The sequence below is a fragment of the Pinus tabuliformis genome, chromosome 1_2 (assembly GCF_031772625.1).
Source record: "Pinus tabuliformis cultivar Carrire ecotype Pingquan chromosome 1_2, CPIR1, whole genome shotgun sequence".
NCBI lineage: Eukaryota > Viridiplantae > Streptophyta > Pinopsida > Pinales > Pinaceae > Pinus > Pinus tabuliformis.
This window is the reverse complement of record NC_142298.1, coordinates 1315898172-1315918299: the sequence shown is the minus strand read 5'-3', so window position 1 is coordinate 1315918299 and position 20128 is coordinate 1315898172. Positions and strand designations below refer to the sequence as shown.

Here is a 20128-nt window from a genome sequence, read left to right as displayed (position 1 = left end):
ACGGTGCTCAAGGCAACCGACTTCTACTTCGTGCTCATCCATGATATCGAAGTAGAACCTATAGAGAAGCAACATCCATATGTGCTTTTGTGATCGACCACACTGCCAACCCAGTCTGCATTAGAGTAACCATGGAGCCTCACATTCCCGACAATGTATCTTAGTGCATAGGTGATTGTGCCTCAGAGATATCTGAAGAGATTCTTGGCAACATTCTAATGTATGTGATGAGGCTCGATCATAAACCGACTCAATGTATTCACTGCAAAACATATGTCCGAATGGGAGTTCACCAGGAACTTCAGGGCACCCACGATTTGACGATACTCATAAGGATTTCCCAAATCGGGCCCAACAACACTTCCGCATAACTTTTTGAAGTTAAATTCCATCGGAGTAGTCACGGACTTGCAGTCCACCATCCCAAATCTTTCAAGTAGCTTCACGATGTATTTTCCTTTGAAAAATGAAAATCTCATCTGGCTTTTGCCAGACCTCCAACCTCAGGAAGTAATGCATCAATCCTAGGTCTTTCATCTCGAATTCGGAAGCCAACTCCCTCTTACATTGCTGAATAAGTACCAAGATGAGAGGTCTATCATTCTCAACCTTAAAATAAAGGTTCGGATCAGCTTCACTTATTGTAAATCCTAGCTTCATCAGATAGATGTCAATCCTCTCATACCAAGCTCAGGGAGCTTGCTTCAACCCATAGAGGGATTTCTTCATTCTGCATACATGTGTCTGACGATCTTGATCTTCGAACCCCTCTGGTTGTTCTACATAGAGTTCCTCCTTAATTAAACCATGTAAGAAGGCGGTCTTGACATCCATCTGGTGTAGATTCCATCCTTGCAAGGCAGCAAGGGATATAATCGAATGGATGGTGGTATATCGGGCAACAAGTGCAACTATTTCATCGTATTCCACACGTTCCTTTTGAGAGAAGCCTCGAGCAACAAATCTAGCCTTGAACTTTTCAACACTTCCGTCAGCTCCATGCTTGATCTTGTAGAGCCGTATCGAGGTGACAACGGATTTGTCCTTAGGTCTAGGGACCACATCCCAAACATCATTCTTCATAATCAACTCATACTCTTCATTCATAGCATCCTTCCAAACTTGGTGCTTTACAACTTCTTCGGATGTGCAAGGCTCAAATTGAACAATGGTGCTCATTGCAGTTAAGTACCCTCGGTACCTATTTGGCTTCTTGCTTTCACAAAATGTTCCCCTAGGTGCAACATGTCTCTCAGAATCTTCGAGAGTTTCCCTAAGCCATGTGTGTCTTCTTTTTGAGGATGGATCATGAGGGGGTGGATCAATGGGATCCATTTGTCCTTTAGCATCGGGCATCGACTCATCCTGCGGTTCTCCCTGCTTTACTTGATCGGCTTCTTTTTCCTTCCTCGGAATAGGAAGGTTACTAATCTTCCCAAGGGAAGCATCCTCATCGAAGGTGACATCATGACTTATCTCCACTTCTCTTTGATCAAGCACATAGATTCTATATGCCTTAGAAGTTTCACTGTAGCCCACAATTGTTCCTTTCTTCCGAGAAGCATCCAATTTGCTTCTCTTTTCTTTCGGTAGATGAAATATACGAGGCTACGAAAGATTCTAAAGTGAGAAACATCAAGTTTCTTACCGGTGAAAACTTCTTCGGGAGTTTTGGAGTCCAACGCTTGATGAGGGCATCTATTTTGAACATACACGACGGTGTTTGCAGCTTCGGCCCATAAGAACTTCAGACAACTTTGATTATGAATCATGTCATGAGTGGCTTCTATTATAGAATGGTTTTTCCTTTCAGCAACATTGTTTTGCTCAGGAGTATATGCTGTAGTAGTCTCCCTCTTAATGCCAACTTCTCTAGAATAATTATTGAACTCATTTGATTCATATTCAATTCCATTATCGGTCCTCGCTTAGAGGGAGTGTTAGTTTTTGTAGCATCAGATGTGTTCTAGTCACAAATCTTGGTGGAGAGGCTAGAATACATGTGATCTCCATAACCCAGAAATCGTTTCTGACAAATCCACCTAGAGATGACTTAATTAGATTATTAACCTATTTTTTAATGTTTTCTAAGTCTAAACTTAGGAAAACTAGTTAATTAATAGGAATTAATTAAGTCAAGGTGAGAATTCTCTAGAAACTCACATGGATCAACTCCGATATGATCTTATCCCTTGATTAAGTTTTAATCTTGGCTGTCGGAGCTCCAACAAAAGATTATAAGAAGTCAATGGGTAGATGGAGAACACATACACTTGAGTTCTATTTCCTTTGGTAGTTCGATTTCCAGAGAACAATAGTAGTTGCTGAAAGAGTTCGAGCTACAAAAGGGAAGAAGAGACAAAGAGGGGCAAGGACAATGATCCGGAGGAAGTTTTCCAGATCCAGAGAGGAAGCAACAAGTATCAAAAGTATTGCATGTAAAATTTGCATAAGGGTTGCACAAAAGCTTCAACATAGTAGTTCAATTTAACTGGGGAGTAAGTCGATAAGCTTCCAGAGGTCAGGAAAGTCTCCAGAGGCTTGGAGAGTCATTTTCAGCAGCAGAGACATGCAAGACGACTTGATCAAAGGCTGAACAAAGCCACACATGTGAGAGGAAACACAAGGACTGCGCAGAGGGCCTACGCAAGGGTTGGACAACTAGTTTTTCTGGAGGAGCCAGTGTCGGGATGGCTTGTGGAGTGAGGGAATTTTATTTCTAATTACTTTTGTCAGATAGTTGTTGTTTGGATAGCCAACTGGGCATCCATAGATTGTACTCAGAATTCAATGCTGCTTAATAATACAAAACCCTCAGCTGCCGTAGTGGTTTTCTCAAGTTGGGTTTTTCCAAGGACATTTGTCGAAAAATAAGTGTGTTAATTTTTATGTGTGCGCTAGCATATTTCTCAGTTTCCAACGCTATTATTTTCGACAATATTTTTTGTGAAAGTTATAGTGTGATTTATTCGATATTTGCTGTAGCAAATAAGTTGTTAATTAATTAACAATTAGAAGAATTAATTCCAATTACTGCAATAGGATTTCAGACTCCAATTTTTGACAAAAAGGAGGGTGATCACCAAGATTTCTTGGATCAATGCTTTGTTCTTGGGCTATGTTGAAGGAGGCTAGAAAATGATGCCCTAACAAGCCCTCTCTAGCATTTACCCATCCAAGATTAATGGACTTTCATGGAAAGAAAACAAGTTCTACTCTACTGGGAACATTCATCTACTTGTTATCAATGAGTAACATGCATAAATTTGCAATCTAACAATCCTTTACATTGATATTCAATAATTAGGGCACAAAAAGAAAGAGCTAGTTACAAAATTTCCACACATTAGACATTTTTCATGCAAAAAACTTCCATAAGATTACTTACAAGACAACAAGAGATATATCCAAATCCAAGATCGAGAAGATGGCTCCAAGAGAACAAAGAAATCAGCTCTAAAGATATCGAAATGCATCAAGAGATCTCCAATAGATAATCAAGAAAAAGTGTGAAATTATCTTCAAGAGAGCTAATCCAAGAATGTGATGATGATGGAATACAAAGTGAGGCCTCCTTTATTTATATGAGGCTCCTCAAGTTTGATTTTTCCTAATATAGCCTAATTAAGCCCCTAATAATATTTTAATGTGCAAATAACATCCCTTTTGGTGACAAGCCCACCAAATAGCTCAATATGTGAAAAATAAGCCATCCAAAGCTAGCCGGAATGATAGAATAATGGTCAAGAGGGTCGTTGGAAGGCTTGCATGAGTCCTCATAGTGCCATGATGAAGAGGAGGGCTCCAAAATTGATGATCAAGGGGGTGGTCCCTTGATTTCCAAGCAAAACATCTTGTGGTGCTCCCAATTGGCTATGGGGCACAATTAATGGGTTTCCAGTGGTTCAATAACAAGTCAATGATCCATCAGTGAGGCTTAAAAGATGATCCATGCCGTCTCGTTTCTCTCCAAATGAGACAAAACTCGATTTGGGCCCTAGATCAGTTTTCAAGTGTTGGGTGCAAATGTGTGGCCGACTGGGCAACGCAATCCAAGTGCATCATCGTCTCTGTATGGCTAGGTTACGAACAAGCAATATGTGGTGCTAAAGAGGCCCATAGTGAGACAATCAATGCTCTGCTGTGGTGGGGGCCCATGACTCTTAACGCTCACCCTACAAGTACCATTATGATCCTCTAGAGGGCTTGGATCTCGTATAGGGAGGCCAAGTCCAAGATGAAGACCCACCTGCAATCCTATATAAGATCCAATTCATCTCCTCGCCTTCCCGTACAACAATCCATTAGTGCAATTGAGTAAATAAGCTTGCTAAACAGGGGCAAAATTGGACACTTCATAGTGGCATGCCCTTCCAAATGGGCTTTAGAGAGTACATGTGTTTCCTTGCTCGACAAGAGAGGTTAATAAAAGACCCTATTAGGTGGTTTCAACCTCTAAAGGAGTGATAGGTCCATGGTACACCCATCAAATAACATGTGTCTTGTGAAATGATGATGGAACAGAGTGGGGGCGAGAGGGAAGGCTCCAAGCCACATGCCATGGTACCAAGGTAACTATATTAAGGAACCCATGATATTCCCAACCCCTAGTGGGCGATGAATTGCCCAACCTTAAGGGGGTATTCACTACTATATCATTCACATCATGCTCTCATTCCCTAGAGCCCCGAGCAGTGCAAATGAAAAATCAATAGAGGTAAAAGGCATATGTAGAAGGGTGGAAAAACAAAGGCTGGGGTAACTCATGTACCACGATTGCTCCCTCCTACATCTATACACCCATGTGTGGGCTTCCCTTGCTATAACTACCATTGTACCATGGCATGTGGCTTGCAGCCTTCCCTGTTGCCCCACTCCATTCCATTATTATTTCATGTGACACTTACCATCTGGTTGACATAATGTGGACCTGTCATTCCTTTAGAGGTTGAAACCACCTAATAGGGTCCTTGATTAACGTCCGTCTTGAACCTAGGTACACCTGTACATTCTAAAGCCCATTATGGAAGGGCATGCCACTATGAAGTGCCCACTTCGGTCCATTATTTGTAAACTCATTTGCTCAATTGCACTAGTCAATTGTTGTATTGGAAGGCGAGGAGACACATTGGATCTTATACAACAATTGACTAGTAGAGAGCAATTAACTACACCATGAGATCCCTTTGCACTACTTATTGCTTTCTCATGTACCACTTGTTCGATGATGATGATGTACTTGGACTACCTAGCCTAGCTGGCTACACACTTGCACCACACACTTGGCAGTTGATCCAAGGCCCAGATGGGGTTTTGTCTCTCATAAGGAGACAAGGGAGGGTTTGCATCATTATTCCAACCCTTATAGATGGAGCACATGCTTGATCGATTTAGTTGGAGACCCATGAGGATGTTCTTTGTGCCCCCACAACCACTTGAGAGCACCACAGGTCATTTGCTTGGAGATCAAGGGGCCACCCCCTTCATCACTGTTATTGGAGCCCTCCTACTCATTTTGGCACATGAGGGACTTCATTTGGCCTTCCAACGACCCTTCTAGCTATCTTTCTATCATTTTGGCCCTCTTGAGAGGCTAATTATTCTTATTATGGAGCTATTTGGTGGGCTTGTCACCAAAAGTATTGTTATTTTGCACATTATTTTATTATAGGGGCATCATTAGGCTAAATTAGGCTATTCAAACCCCTTAGAGGATTGTATAAATATAAGAGAGGTGTTCTCTCTCATTCATCATCACTTGGATTTGGGATATATCTTTCTAAAGATTTTGGACCTGTAATTTGTGAAGTGATTTGGATGATCAAATGCATTTTTTTTGTGTGGAATATTTTCGTTATCTCTCTTGGAGCTTCTATTTTGCAAATGTGATGGATGGATATACTCTCTTGTCATGTAAGTTCTCTTTTCATGCAAATTTCTTGATAATTTATGTCTAATGTATGGAACGCTATGCTTTGATTTTGTTTGTGCCCAAAAATTAATGTGATTTTATGAAACACTAGTAATCTTGGTTCTTTGCATATGTTAGTCATCTTGGTAAGAAGAACGAATTTTCCTAGGGGTAGGTTGTGCACCTTTTACCTTGAAATTCCATCAAATCTTGCATATCGAAGTATAAAAGTCTAAAGTTGCCGTGTAGTTGCATCCATTAGTAGTGAAGTTGCTTCTTTAGGCCTCCTTGAAGAGTGAAGTTCCCAAATATTGATCATTTTGACTCCAATCTTCCCAATAGCCAGGCATTGGTCCTAGATCCTTGGTGATCACATTAACTTAATGAAATATCATTCTTTCACCTATTTTCTTCGTGCTCTAAGGATAAGGAGATTTCTAGGTCTTGGTGCGAAATTTTAGGGAGGAGGAATTTTAGGATTCTGTCTTGACAAGTTTCTTCATTTATGTCTCCTCTAGGAATCCTCCAATTTTGAATGAATTCTGATAGTGAAATTTCAAATAAATTGATGCCCTAGCTATCACACCAAAAGGGAACCCTTGAAGCTGCTTTGACTTGGAGATTTCATGAAGGTTTGCACTTTGTAGTTCATCATTCAAAACCTTTTCCCTTAACTATAGGTGATCATTGGACGAGCCTTTACGACGATATATCTCTCAACCCTTGGTCTCTTATAGTATTTTGCTCAAGGGGTTTTTCGTGGAAAGTCACCATAGCTTCTTCGAAAGCTCGCACTTTAATTGAATCTTTCCATTGAATGAGCCATCCTTGCCTCACTTTGAATCCTAGTGTAAACACATCAATCACTAGTGAGGGATTTTTAAAGTTTTGATCATAGGCATGCATCTTTTTTGAATATTCTTAAGCCGAGGTCATCCTTCATAGGTCTTTTTTGGGAGGCCTTTCAACCATAGTATTTGAACCATTAATTGAGCCTCTCCTTTGAATGGGCCTAGGAAATCACATTACGCCTTACCATGATCCTATCATTCAAGTGATTTCCTCCATACCGAGACTCCTCACATCGATGAAAGTCCGTACAGAGCAAGGGACACCAACTGACGTGATAGTGGGTCCTAGTCCCATTGTTGTCACTTGATCTAGTAGTAGTCCATTTGGAACCCCTCCTAGGACCCCTACTAGATTGAGTGGTAACACTAACTTTGTATATATGGCTAGGGATTGTAAAGTTGTTGACAAGTACAATCATCAAGGACCACTAACTTTGAATGGATCATCCAGGTACGCACATTCATTTAATGGTTATTACTTTTTATGTACTAACTTTGGACATATGGCTAGGGATTGTGAAGTATTTGGCAAGTACCATAATCATTTGCAAAACCCTAGAAGCAAGTTTGCAGGATCATGAGACAGGTTCCATGATGGTTTTGTTAGCAGTGAGTATGTGCCAGATGGGCTAAACATTGAGTGTTTCAAATGCCATAACTATGGCCATATAGCTCGCAATTGTATATATCAAATGGAATCGCATATGGACAACATTGAATGCTTCAAGTGTCATAACTATGGGCACGTGACTCGAGATTGCAGGAACAAGAAGGTCTAGAAAAGGAAACAGGTACAGGAAGATCATGCAGATAAGAAGGTTTCAACAGTTCTGTTTTCAGGATTCGTAAAAGCAAAAGGTCATGAGGAATTAACAATTGCTTCAGATGATGACACGAGTCAAGATGATCCATTGGATGACACATCATTCTGAAAAGATTCGGCTTGTCGATTCCTTGAATCTTGAAGAGGGGGAGTCTATGCAACAGTGTGTGGCACAGGTTTACCGTTGACAAATAAACAATATGGACATAATAGTAGCTTTAAGACAAATGTGTAACAGGTTCAAGGGGAGAAGAACAATGAAGGATTACAGGTCCACAGAGATCATCATTGACAAGATAATTACAAGGAGGCTTCTCGTTAGGGGAGCACGGTAGATGACAGGTCCATAGGAAACAAGTAGATTATCAGGGGGAGTCACCCTTTGCCATTGATGTCAAAGGGGGAGAGAAATCATGAGAAGAAGATTGAAATTATGAGAAGGAGATGGAAGCATGAAGTCAGGGGGAGTTGTATTCACAAAAGGAGTATGTGTGTTGCCATCAATGACAAAGGGGGAGATTGTTGGATGGTATTGTCATTGATGTCAACCCATCGAGTTGACTAGATTTGATTTTGACTAAAAGCACTAGTCATTAATGTCAAATGGTTAATGAATGCTTCTTAGTAATTGTTGGATTACATCAAGTTGGCAACTACACCGTTGGATGGTTGAAAACCCAAGTCCTAGGGTTTGTGTTTTTTGGACTGAGGATGTACCATGACTTTGTCGAGGGTTTTTGAAGGGTCAAAACATTGAGTTTGACTTGGAGATCGATGTCATTGGATTCTCCTCGACAAGATCTTTCTGTTGATATCTGGTATGCCACATAAGTCCTCCTGGTTTGAGAGATATTCACTTTTGAAGTTGATGACCCCAGTTGGTGGGCTAAAACCCTAGGGGGTAGTGACATGACACTTATCATTAATTTAAGGGTTTGACCTGCTCATCTTGACAATGATGTCTCCTCTTGAAAACTAAAGGTACTCAACAAAGTAAGAAGCAATGTATAGGAAATTTATTCACCTACAATTGTCAATATATGACAATAATTCTTGCCGCAATCTCACTGTGTATAAGTGGAATAACTTCAAGAACCAAAGGCAATAATCCAATCATTGACTTCACAACCTTGGTAGGACCAAATTCAGTAAGCCAATCATTGATTTCAAATTCTACTAGAATTGAAAATATTAACACACTGACTTGACTTGACAATGGTTTGGTACTTTGACTTTGACTTGATGTCAATAGAAGTATGATGAATGTCATTTGACATACTATCTTGATTTGACCTTTAGACTATAGTTCATACTAGATGTCTTTAGTGAATAACATAATTGTGACCTTACATGGTAACAGGTCCTTGAGGGAAATATCATCTTGTTGTACAACGTGTTGACGTGAAGATGGATAGTAGTGTGTGAGCAGTGATCAACAGTGAAAAGACATATGTTGGTAGCTCTCCGTGAGCAGAACTTGAGAGCATTGGTAGCACGACATAGGGATGACTTGAGGCATCTTGGAGTATGCCATTATCAGAGATTTTGGTTCAACATTTGCAACACTATAAGCAGTTGGATATATAGTGATGGTAGCTGACTTGTGAGTAGTGCAATGGTTTAGTTATGATGTGCAGTGGTCAGTTTGTGCAACTGATAGTTGATTTGGCAACGTTGGCAGTCAGGGTTTGATGGACAATATTGTGTAGTGATTAATTTGGATAGTATTGTGCAGTGATCAACTTGAGCAGGATTGTGCAGTGGTCAATGGTTACTAGGATTTGACAAGATAAACATTTTCTTCATTACAACATTCTTATATTGATTCAGAGCACAGGGGGATCTAGTGTGAAAATTGTGAAACATGGTCCTCCTGTTGATTAGGTTGGTAGGGTGGTGCAAGGTAGGTGATTGGAGTCACCTTCAGGTTGTGGCTTGAGAACACTTCAGGGCGGTAGGGTGGTGCAAGGGTAGGTCATAACTTGCGCTAGGCGTTGTGGCATCCTTTCAGTTGGAGTTGATAAATTACAGGGTGACGATGCATCCTTTCGACAACAGTTGGTAAGCAGAGTGTTGGAGCACTCGTCAGGTTGGGGCCTGACATATAGGGCGTTGGGGCATCCTTTCGGTTGCAGCAGGTTATTAGGGTGTGGTAGTGTCCTACAAGTTGTAGCCTCCTTCAATTGTGGCTGAGAACTTTATGTAATTAATTTTTCTTTTAAAAGAAGAAGAAGAAAATTACTAAGAATCGTTCGGTGGTTTTTGACCTGAAGGGGGGTTTTCCACCTAAAAATCTTGTGTCTACTGTCTTATCTTTCTGCATTGTTGTATGGTGTTGTCTACCACATTTTATCTCTGGTAAATAATAATAATAATAATAATAATAATGCTAAAGAATAACTAATGTTCTGAAAAGGATTAATAAAGTGCTAGTTGCTAAGAAATGTTGATTCACCCGCCTCAGTATTTCAACAAGCTTGACCATCGTTGAATTATATGTGGATGACATTGTTTTTGGTAGCGATGATGACATATTAAGCAAGAAGGTTGCATAAAAAAAAAGAATGAATTTGGGATTTCATTTCTTGGTGAGTTGACTTTCTTCTTGGGACCTTAGATATCTCAAGAAGACAAGGGCATATTCATCTGTCAAACCAAGTATATCAAAGAACTGTTGAAAAGGTTTCAAATGGAAGACTGCAAACCAGTTAGAACACCATTGGTGACCGGTTGTAAGTTGAGCATAGATGTCTTATCCAGGGATGCAGACCAAACGATGTATAGCTCAATGATTGGCAGTCTCATATATGTAACAACTTCCAGGGCAAATGTTGGATAGGTAGCACGTTTCCAAGAAACACCAAAAGACTACCATGTTGTTGCAGTGAAGAGAATCTTTCGTTATGTCAAGGGAACAACAAATTTTGGCTTATGGTATCCAAAAGGAAATGACTTAACCATCATATCTTGTACAGATGCAGATTGGGCAGGCAACATTGATGATTGTAAAAGCACTAGTGGAGCAACTTTCTACTTGAGTGGTTATCTTGTATCATGGTTGAGCAAGAAGCAACCTTCAGTTTCCTTATCCACAGTGGAAGCAAAATACATAGCAGCAACATGTTGTACTCGGGTGCTTTGGATGAAACAAACATTGCAGGATCTTCAGGTGAAGTTTGATGAGCGCATTTCGATGTTATACGACAACACTAGCGCCATAAGTATTTCAAAGAATCCTGTCATGTATTAAAAAACAAAACACATTCCTATCAAGTACCACTTTGTTCGTGAACAGGTTGTAGAAAGGAACATCAAAGTAGAATATATTGGGACAAAGTAGCAAATAACTGGCATATTCACCAAACCATTATTGCATGAAGTTTGAGTATTTTCGACAAAAAACTTGGGATTCTCCCAGGTGCACATTGAAATGTTTTTTTATCCAACCAAGCAGAGAAAGGGAGCAAAGGCAGATTACAGGTACACAACAACAAGCAACTTGTTAGGGGGAGTCACCCTTCGCCATTGATGTCAAAGAGGGAGAGAAAATAAGACAAAAGGATCAGAGGCATTGAGTCAAGGGAAGTAGTGCTTGCAAGGGGAGTACGTGTGTTTCCATCAATGACAAAGGGGGAGATTGTTGAAATGTGGTTGTCATAGATGTCAACCCAAGCAACACCAGAGGATGCCCTACCTTTTTTGACCAATATGACATGGCAAATCATAGTTTTTCGAGTCTGGATAATCTTGTTTGGATTCTCCTCGTCGAGCTCATTCTGGTGGTATGTAACACGTCATGAGAGCCTTCACGGTTTGGGAGCTATGCTTTTTTGAAGATGTAGGACCCAAATTGTGGGCATAAACACCAAAAGATGATGATGTGGCAACCCTTCTTTGGTCAAATCAAATGGTTAAGTAATAAGGCTCTTCTCCAAAGATTAAAATAATTTTATTTATGGGAAAAGACTATTTTAAAGGGTTTTCAAATCGATTGTAAAAATAAAAAAATAATAAATGGGGTTTTGGGTCTTAAATTCAATTTGAATTTCAAGGTCAAAAACTCTCAAAGGGTTTTCCGTCCAATATATTTGAATTTAAAAAATCAAACTCCCTTGAAAATAGGAAATCGTTGCATCTCTTAGGAGCCCCTCCAAAATCTGTAAAAGGGCACTCAATCTATCCTCCAAGATATGCAATTCAATGCAAAATCTTCTATCCGAAACTCTTAGCCCTTTGAGGTGAATTGCTAAATCAAACGAAGAAGGTTAGGGTTATTGGTTTTAAGTTGGTCTTCGCTCTTGGAATTCAATTATTATCTTTTGCAGGTCTCGGCCCTCTAGAGCATTAAACCTTGAGCAAATGTCTATCTCTACAGGCTAGCGAAAGTTTCCTTTTTGTTTTTTACAGGTCTAATAGGTCTCTCGACCTTGTTTCTGAAGAGGACCGAGCTTTGAAGGATTTGTCGAATTTATTGAAGAGGTATCTCGCTGGGTCATTCTCTATGGTTCTTTTACCAACAAAAAGGAGAAATGTAAACAAGGTTGAGGTCTATTTGCAACCTATTCTAAAGTCTCAAGCTCTGCGACAACCTTGTTGGAACACATATCCCTTGCTTTGAAGTTGGACTTGTTATGTCTCTGCGCTGTAAGATCGAAGACCACCACTATAAGCACTGTCAGGCCTACGCCGTGAGTGTAAGGGCTCACTATTTGGTCTTGATCCAACGAAAAAGTGTTGATCATTGCAGACTTCAGTAAGGAATGATGGTGACTTCAACAAATTAAGGTAATCCTATGAGCAGATAGAGGTATTTGCATTTCTTCAATTTTTAAAATCGTGTAGCAACAAGTCAATGCATTGTTTTAACTATTCTGGGCATATAAGAAATTGTGAAGGTGTAAGAGTATAGTTTTGAAGTTTTGAAATGTGGACTTGTACAAACTGTTTACGATTGCTAGGCCAATTTGGTAGTGAAGGTTCGCAAGTTAGAGTAAAGGTTTCTTCTAGATATTGCAGCTAAAGATACACAGTGTCATCATTAAAAGTTATGGACCTATAGGAAGGGTTTGACTTTCTCTACTTCAGGACATCCTCAGGATTTGTCACTTCACAGGGATTATATGCTTGATTCATGTCAAGTGAGGGTTTAGTTAAGACGTCAAAGTTCCACACAATCAAGTCAAAATAAGTGAAAGTAGTTCTGACTCAACCTGTAAGGTTATCCAATAGTAGAGTTTTCATCATTGTCACTATTCCTCTGAATAACTAAGGTATGTTTTCAATTAGGGTTTTGCAATTCAGTTGTAATGGTATCATTGTCTAGAGATTATTGTTGACTTGAAGGATATTTGCAAAAATACTTTTGTTGGAAATCATTGCAAGTGGGTCATTGTCCCTAGTATGGGATCCCACGGTATTCTACATAAGTACACTCATTGTAAGTGGGTCATTGTCCTTGGTAGAGAAGGCCACAATAGTTGTCAATTTTCATTATCATTTTAGGGTGGTCGGGTGGTGTTAGGCAGATGGTTGAAGTCATTGCCAGGTTGGAGCTTGAAAACACTTCAGGGTGGTGGTTGGGCAAGTTGGAGCTTGCAAGGGTGTTGGAGCATCCTTTCAGCAGCTGCTGATAAAACCAAGGCATTGGAGTGTCCTTCCAGTTGGAGCTAAAGCATTGATGTACTTATAAATTATTAGAGAAGCTTTCGGTGGATTTTCTCGTAGAAGGGTTTCCACCAAAAAATTTTGGTGTCTACTATCTATTGCTTGTCTATGTTTTGAATTGATACGGAAGATTAATTTGCACTTTGAAAAGATTAATAAGTTACTAATTGCTAAGAAATACTGATTCACCCCCCTCTCAATGTTTCCAACAATTGGTATCAGAGTAGGTTCCTTCACTAGCAGTTTAACAACTGGAAGGAGATCATGGAGTGGAATAAGCCGAGAATTCCGATACTTAATCAGAACAACTATTCATTTTGGACTGGAAAGATGAAGGCATATCTTCAAGCATAAGGATTTGATGTTTGGAATGCTCTGTTGATTGAATACAAGGAATCTTCAACTGGTCCTTTAGATGATAACCACTGAAGGCTTTACGAATGCAATTGTATAGCTAAAAATGCCCTGTTGAATGGAGTGTCAGATTTTGTATATGTCAAAGTGATGCATTGTAAATCAGCGAAACAAATTTGTGAGAAGCTTAAAAATACATATGAAGGAGACAAGAAGGTAAAGGAGGCCAAGCTCCTGACCCACCAAGGTCAATTTAACCAGCTGAAAATGAACGAAGAGGAAAACATTGGTGCTTTCTTCCTCCGTGTTGATGAAATAATGAATGCTATAGAAGCATTGGTAAAACCAATGGATAGCAAGGTAGTTATCTGAAAGGTACTAAGATCACTTCCAAAGAGGTTTTTGAAACAGAAATAGGAGAGTGGTTATGTGCTACCAATGTGCTACATGTACCAGGAATCGGGATGAACCTACTTTTCGTGTTGCAACTTCAAGGCAAAGGCTATGATGTTTTCTTCATCAAGGAGAAAGTATATGTCAAACACCCAAGCTGGAAAAAGAAAGTGCAGATAGGGATCAAAAGTAACAGGTTGTACAGAGTAGAAGTAGAATCACCAATGGCAATAATAGGCAGTCATGGAGACAAGGATTTGAATGAACTATGGCACAGAAGAATGGGACATTTGCACTATGGGGCTCTAACAATTCTCAGGAGCACTGTAACAAGTGTTCCGGATCTTAGTACAGAATGAGATGATGTATGTAGAGGATGTGCTCTCGGAAAGTATGCCAAAACAACATTTCGTAGAAGTACAAACAATGCAAAGAGTATACTAGGATTGATACACTTAGATATCTGCGGACCTATGTCCACTAAAGCTCTCAGTGGTGCCGAGTACTTCCTTACCTTCATTGATGACCACTCAAGGAAAACTTGGATTTATTTTCTAAAAACCAAGTACGAGGTTTTTTGTTGATTCAAAGAGTTCAAGGCTCTCGTGGAGAATCTGACTGGGAAGAAAATAAAAGTTTTGCGCTCAGATAATGGTGGAGAGTATGTCGATAAGAACTTCACTGATTTTTGCGCTAAGGACTCCATCAGAAGAGAGTGGACAACTCCCTACAGTCCAGAGCAGAATGGAGTAGAAAAAAGGAAGAACATGACTATTGTAGAAGAAGCTAGGGCCATGATGTATGATCAGGATATGCCAAAATTCCTGTGGGCAGAAGCATGCAACACAACAGTCTTATGTTCAGGACAGGACTCCTCATCAGGCATTGGGCAAGATTACTCCAGAGAAAGTTTTCACGAGGAGTAGTGAAAAGAGGAGCCGTTGGTCAAACCTCTTCAACCAATGGAAGTAAAGAATTCTTCCTCGGGTCAGGAAGATTCATAGGATGAGGAGGAGCTAACAGAAGCACCTGCTGGCAGAGGAAGAACTTGCTGAGAACTTCGTCAGATTCTATGAGATGTAGAGGACTTCATCAGTGCGCTAAGAAACAATAAGAGGGAGCGAAAACAACTAGATAGATATCAGGCATTAGTAGCTCAGGATGGGGAACCTGCCAGTTTTCAGGAGGCAGTGCAACATCAGGGTTGGCTAGATGCGATGGTAGAGGAGTACAACTCCATAATGGTGAACGATGTCTGGGAGACAATGCTAATGCCTCAAGACAGATCAATGGTAGGTTCGAGATGGATCTACAAGATCAAATACGCTACAGATGGCAGTGTTGACAAATACAAAGCCAGGTTTGTGGCTAAGGTGTATACTCAGAAGGAAGGAATTGACTACGAAGAGATCTTCGCCCCGGTAGCCAGGTATACATCTATTAGAACTGTGATATCTCTTGTAGCACAAATGGGGTGGGAGATTCATCAGATGGATGTCAAAACGACATTTCTGAACGAGGTGATAGAAGAAGAGGTATACATTGAACAACCAGAGGGCTTTGAGACACATGAGAAGAAGTCTCATGTATGCAGGTTGAAGAAAGCCTTGTATGGGCTGAAACACTGACCTAGAGCATGGTATGGTCGAATCGATGGCTACTTGTAGAAGATGGAGTTTATCAAGAGTGACGCAGATCCAAATCTCTACTATCTGGTTGTAGAGAATGAGCCGCTAATCTTAGTATTGTATGTGGATGATCTCTTTTTGACAGGATCATCCAGGCTCATCGGGGACTGTAAGAAGAATCTAGCCATAGAAGTCAATATGAAAGATTTGGGACGAATGCATTATTTCTTAGGGTTGGAAGTTTGGTAACAAAAGGGGGAGATCTTCCTTGGGAAAGGGAGATATGCTACAGAAATCCTGAAGAGATTCAGGATGGAGGACTGTAGACCCATGGCTACTCCAATGATCACCAACTGGAAGAAGATTGATGTATCAGAAGACAAGGATGTTGATCCCACATTATACATGCAACTCATAGGGTCCTTGATGTATCTGGTGAATACCAGGCCAGACATTTGCTACGCTGTCAACACCCTTAGTCAGTTCATGGTGGAGCTGAAGAGGGCGCACTAGGCAGCAGCCAAACATTTTCTCAGGTATTTACAGGGAACAATCGATTATGGACTCTTGTACACCAGGGGTAAGGATATCAGATTGAGTGGATTTACTGATGCAGATTGGGCAGGAAGTTCAGTAGATCGGAAAAGTACCTCTGGGTACTGTTTCAACATTGGATCAGGAATGACCTCTTGGTGTAGTAGGAAATAGAAATCCGTGGCTCTGAGTTCATTTGAGGCAGAATATATGGCAACGAGCACAACTTTTGTGATGCCATATGGCTTAGAAAATTGCTTGTGAACCTATTCAAAAGAAAGATGGAGGCGACCAGGATCATGTGCGATAATCAGAGTTGCATCAAGCTCTCTAAGAATCCAGTGTTTCATGATCGGTCAAAGCATATTGATATCTGGTGTCACTTAGTCAGAGACTGTGTTTAACGGGAGCTGTACAATCGTGCTACACTCCTACAGGAGAACAGGTGGCAGACATCCTCACCAAGGCCCTTGGAAGAACAAAGTTTGATTATTTCAGGGGAAAGATGGGGATGATGAAGAATCCATTTCAGTAGCAGAAATGGGGGTGATATTGCACTGCGATAGCAGTAGCACGATGCAACATGGCGAGAAGAGATTGCAGTGCAGTTACAATGTTGGGAAGGACCAACAACAACATGGATGTAGAGGGAGTTGCAGTGCAAATGCAGTGTTGGGACAATGGACTAGTAGTAGCATAGATGCAGAGAAGGCTACTGTACGGATGCATCAGTGGCAGTGGCAGGGCCATGGGCAACAATACAAGATGCAGCAGTGCAGAGGATGTTGGGCGGGAAGGCCTAGCATCAACACAGGTACTGGTCCCAGATGATCAGTGTGATACTCAGTGAGGAGTATTACTAGAGCACAATCCTTGCTAAGGGGGAGTGTTGACTTGGGGTAGCATCGGATGTGTTCTAGCCATGAAACTTGGTGGAGAGGGTAAAGCACATGTGATCTCCAAGACCCAGAAATGGTTTGGGCAGATTCTAACCGGTTTGGGAGATATTAAAATAATTAATATTTTCAATGGAGTTCCTAAGCCTAAACTTAGGAAAAATAAAATATTAATGGGTATTAATATAAAACTGGGTTAGAAGGTTCCAAAAGTCATGGATCAAGCCAAATCTAATCTTAGCTGTCGATTAGAGATTTAATCTCAATTGTTGAAGGACCAACATGAAAAGTATAAGAAGAAGTTTGAGGGTTAGTTGGAGAATACACTGAGGGAGACCAGTTGGTTCGATTCTGGAGCGAGGTTAGTTGAAAAATTCGAACTAGTGGTCTGGAGAGAACCGGGAGGCGGCAAGTACGGAACAACACCAGAAGATCAGTGCAGAGGTTGGAGAGGTAGATGCAGAGGCAGCTGACTGCGCAGTCACTGGAGGACCTGCGTGGACGACGCAGAGAGGCCTAGTGCTGATGCAGAGGGTCTGGGAGCTACGCAGAGGTCAGCTAGTCTGAAGTTGAGATTGGGAGAAGCGCTGTAGAAATTTCTCTCTGTTGGGTAAGCCAGTTTGGCACCCTGTTGTACTGAAGAATTGCTGAATAATAAAATCCTCCCTTGCTGCACCGGTTTTTCTACATTGGGTTTTTACGTGGATTGTTGTCCAAAATATCTGTGTTGATGTGTTGATTCTTGTGCATGTGTTTATTTCTGTATTATGGTGTGATATCTGCAGCAGAATTTATTTTAATGTTTATTGAAGGATTTTCATAAATAACTTATTGGAAAATAAGTAGGAAAAATAAATCAGTTGTTGCATTGATAGAATTGTCACATTCTACTACAGACATCACACCATTAAACACATGCACAAGAATCAAACACATCAACACAATTATTTTTGGACAATTGTCCTCAGAAAAAACGAATGCGGGAAAACTGGTGCAGCAGAGGAGGATTTTATTAATCAACTTTTCTTGAGTACAACTAGGGTGCCAAACTGGCTCACTCAACAGAGATAAATTCTCTGACACCTCCCCTAGGCTCAATGTCAGTCCAATTAGCCTGTGCGCAACTCCCAATCCCTTTGCGTTAGCACCCTGCCTCACTGCGTCAGCACTTGGCCTCTCTGCTTCACCCACGCAGGCCCTCCAGTGACTGTGCAATCATGCTGCCTCTGCGTTTGCCTCTCTGATCTCTGCGATGATCCTCTGGCACTGTCCCCGCCTCTCTGTTACGTACTCGCTACCTCTTGCTGCAATCTAGTCTTCTAGTTTGAATTTCTCAGCAAGCCTCGCTCCAAAAATCAAACTGACTGGTCTCACTCAGTGTATTTCCAACTGACCCTCAAGCCTTCTCTTATACTTTTCCTGTTGATGAAATAATGGCAGAGATTAAGTCCCTAATCAACGGCTAAGATTAAAATAGACTTGATCTTCATCTCTTAGAAGCTTCTCATCCTTATCTTTATTAATACCCAATAATATTTTTATTTTCCTAAGTTTAGACTTGGGAACTCATTAAAAATATTGATTATTTTAATAACTCTTCATCCGGATGGAATTTTCCAAATCGATATCTGTGTCTTGGAGATCTTATGTGCTTTAGCCTCTCCACCAATTTTCCTGGCTGGAACACATCCGATGCTACCTCAAATCAACACTCCCTCTTAGCAAGGAATGTGCTCTAGTAATACTTCACAATTGAACATCACCCTGATGATCCAACACTGGTACTTGTGCTGATGTTTGGCTTTCCTGCCTAACATCCTCTGCACTGCTGCATCCTGTACTACTGCCCATGGCGTTACCACTGCCACTGCTACATCTATACTGCAGCTCCCTCTGCATCCGTGCTGTTGCTGGTCCTTCTTCCCAAAACTGCCCTACAATGCAACTCCTTCTGCATTCGTGCTGCTGCTGGTCCTTGCCTCCCAACACTACATCTACACTGCAACATCATACCCATTTTTGCTACTGAAATGGATTCTTTATCATCCCCATCTTCTCCCCGAAATAAGAGAACGTTGTTCTTCCAAGGGCCTTGGTAAGGATGTCTGCCACCTATTCCCCTATAGGAGTGTAGCTCAACTGTACAGCTCCTCGTTGGACACAGTGTTTGACAAAGTGACACCGATCATGAAATACTGGATTCTCAGAGAGCTTGATGCAACTATGAGTATCACACATGATCTTGATCACTTCCATCTTTCTTCTGAATAGGTTTACAAGTAGTTTTCTAAGCCATATGGTTTCGCACGAAGCTGTGCTAGTGGCCATATATTCTGCTTCAGCTGAGCTCAGAGCTACGAATTTCTGTTTTCTACTGCACCAGGAGGTCATTCGCGATTCAATGTTGAAACGGTATCCAGAGGTACTTTTTTGATCCACTGAACTTCCAGCCCAATCTGCATTAGTAAATCCACTCAATCTGATATCCTTACTCCTGGTGTACAAGAGTCCATAATTGGCTGTTCCCTATATATTTCTGAGAACATGTTTGGCTGCTTCCCAGTGTGCCCTCTTCGGTTCCACCATGAACTCACTGAGAGTGTTGACAACATAACAAATGTCTGGCCTGGTAATGACTAGATATATCAGGGATAGTACGAGCTGCCTGTATAAGGTGGGATCTGTTGACTAGTGGTTGTCATTGATGTCAACCCAAGCAGCACCAGGGGCTACGCCGATATTGCAAGGGCGTTTTGACTTGACAGCTTACTCTATTCTGAGTCAAGGATCTTCTAGATGGATTCTACTCGTCGATATGTTTCCATTGATATATGGCACGCCGAGTAATTCTTCATGGTTTGAGAGATATTAAAGTTAGTAACCCTAGTTAGTGGGCTAAAACCCTTTGGGGTTGTGCCATGGCAGTCATAATTGGTTGTGGTCGTTGAATAGTCAATAAGTAATAAATTATTTTTTGCTCCTAAAATCCCTCCGACGTTCACTTGTTGAGGACTCTCTCAACTCGAGACATTCATATAAATAATGACCCTCATATCCTCCTCTTGTAGGGATTT

The 20128-nt window shown here is 40.9% G+C and overlaps 1 protein-coding gene across 1 annotated transcript in view; it reads left to right on the top strand.

The window, feature by feature from the left end:
* The window catches only part of LOC149211063 (transcription initiation factor TFIID subunit 5-like), a 354672-nt gene that overhangs the window by 220794 nt on the left and 113750 nt on the right, over window positions 1–20128 (top strand). The gene's annotated exons all lie outside the window — the stretch shown is intronic.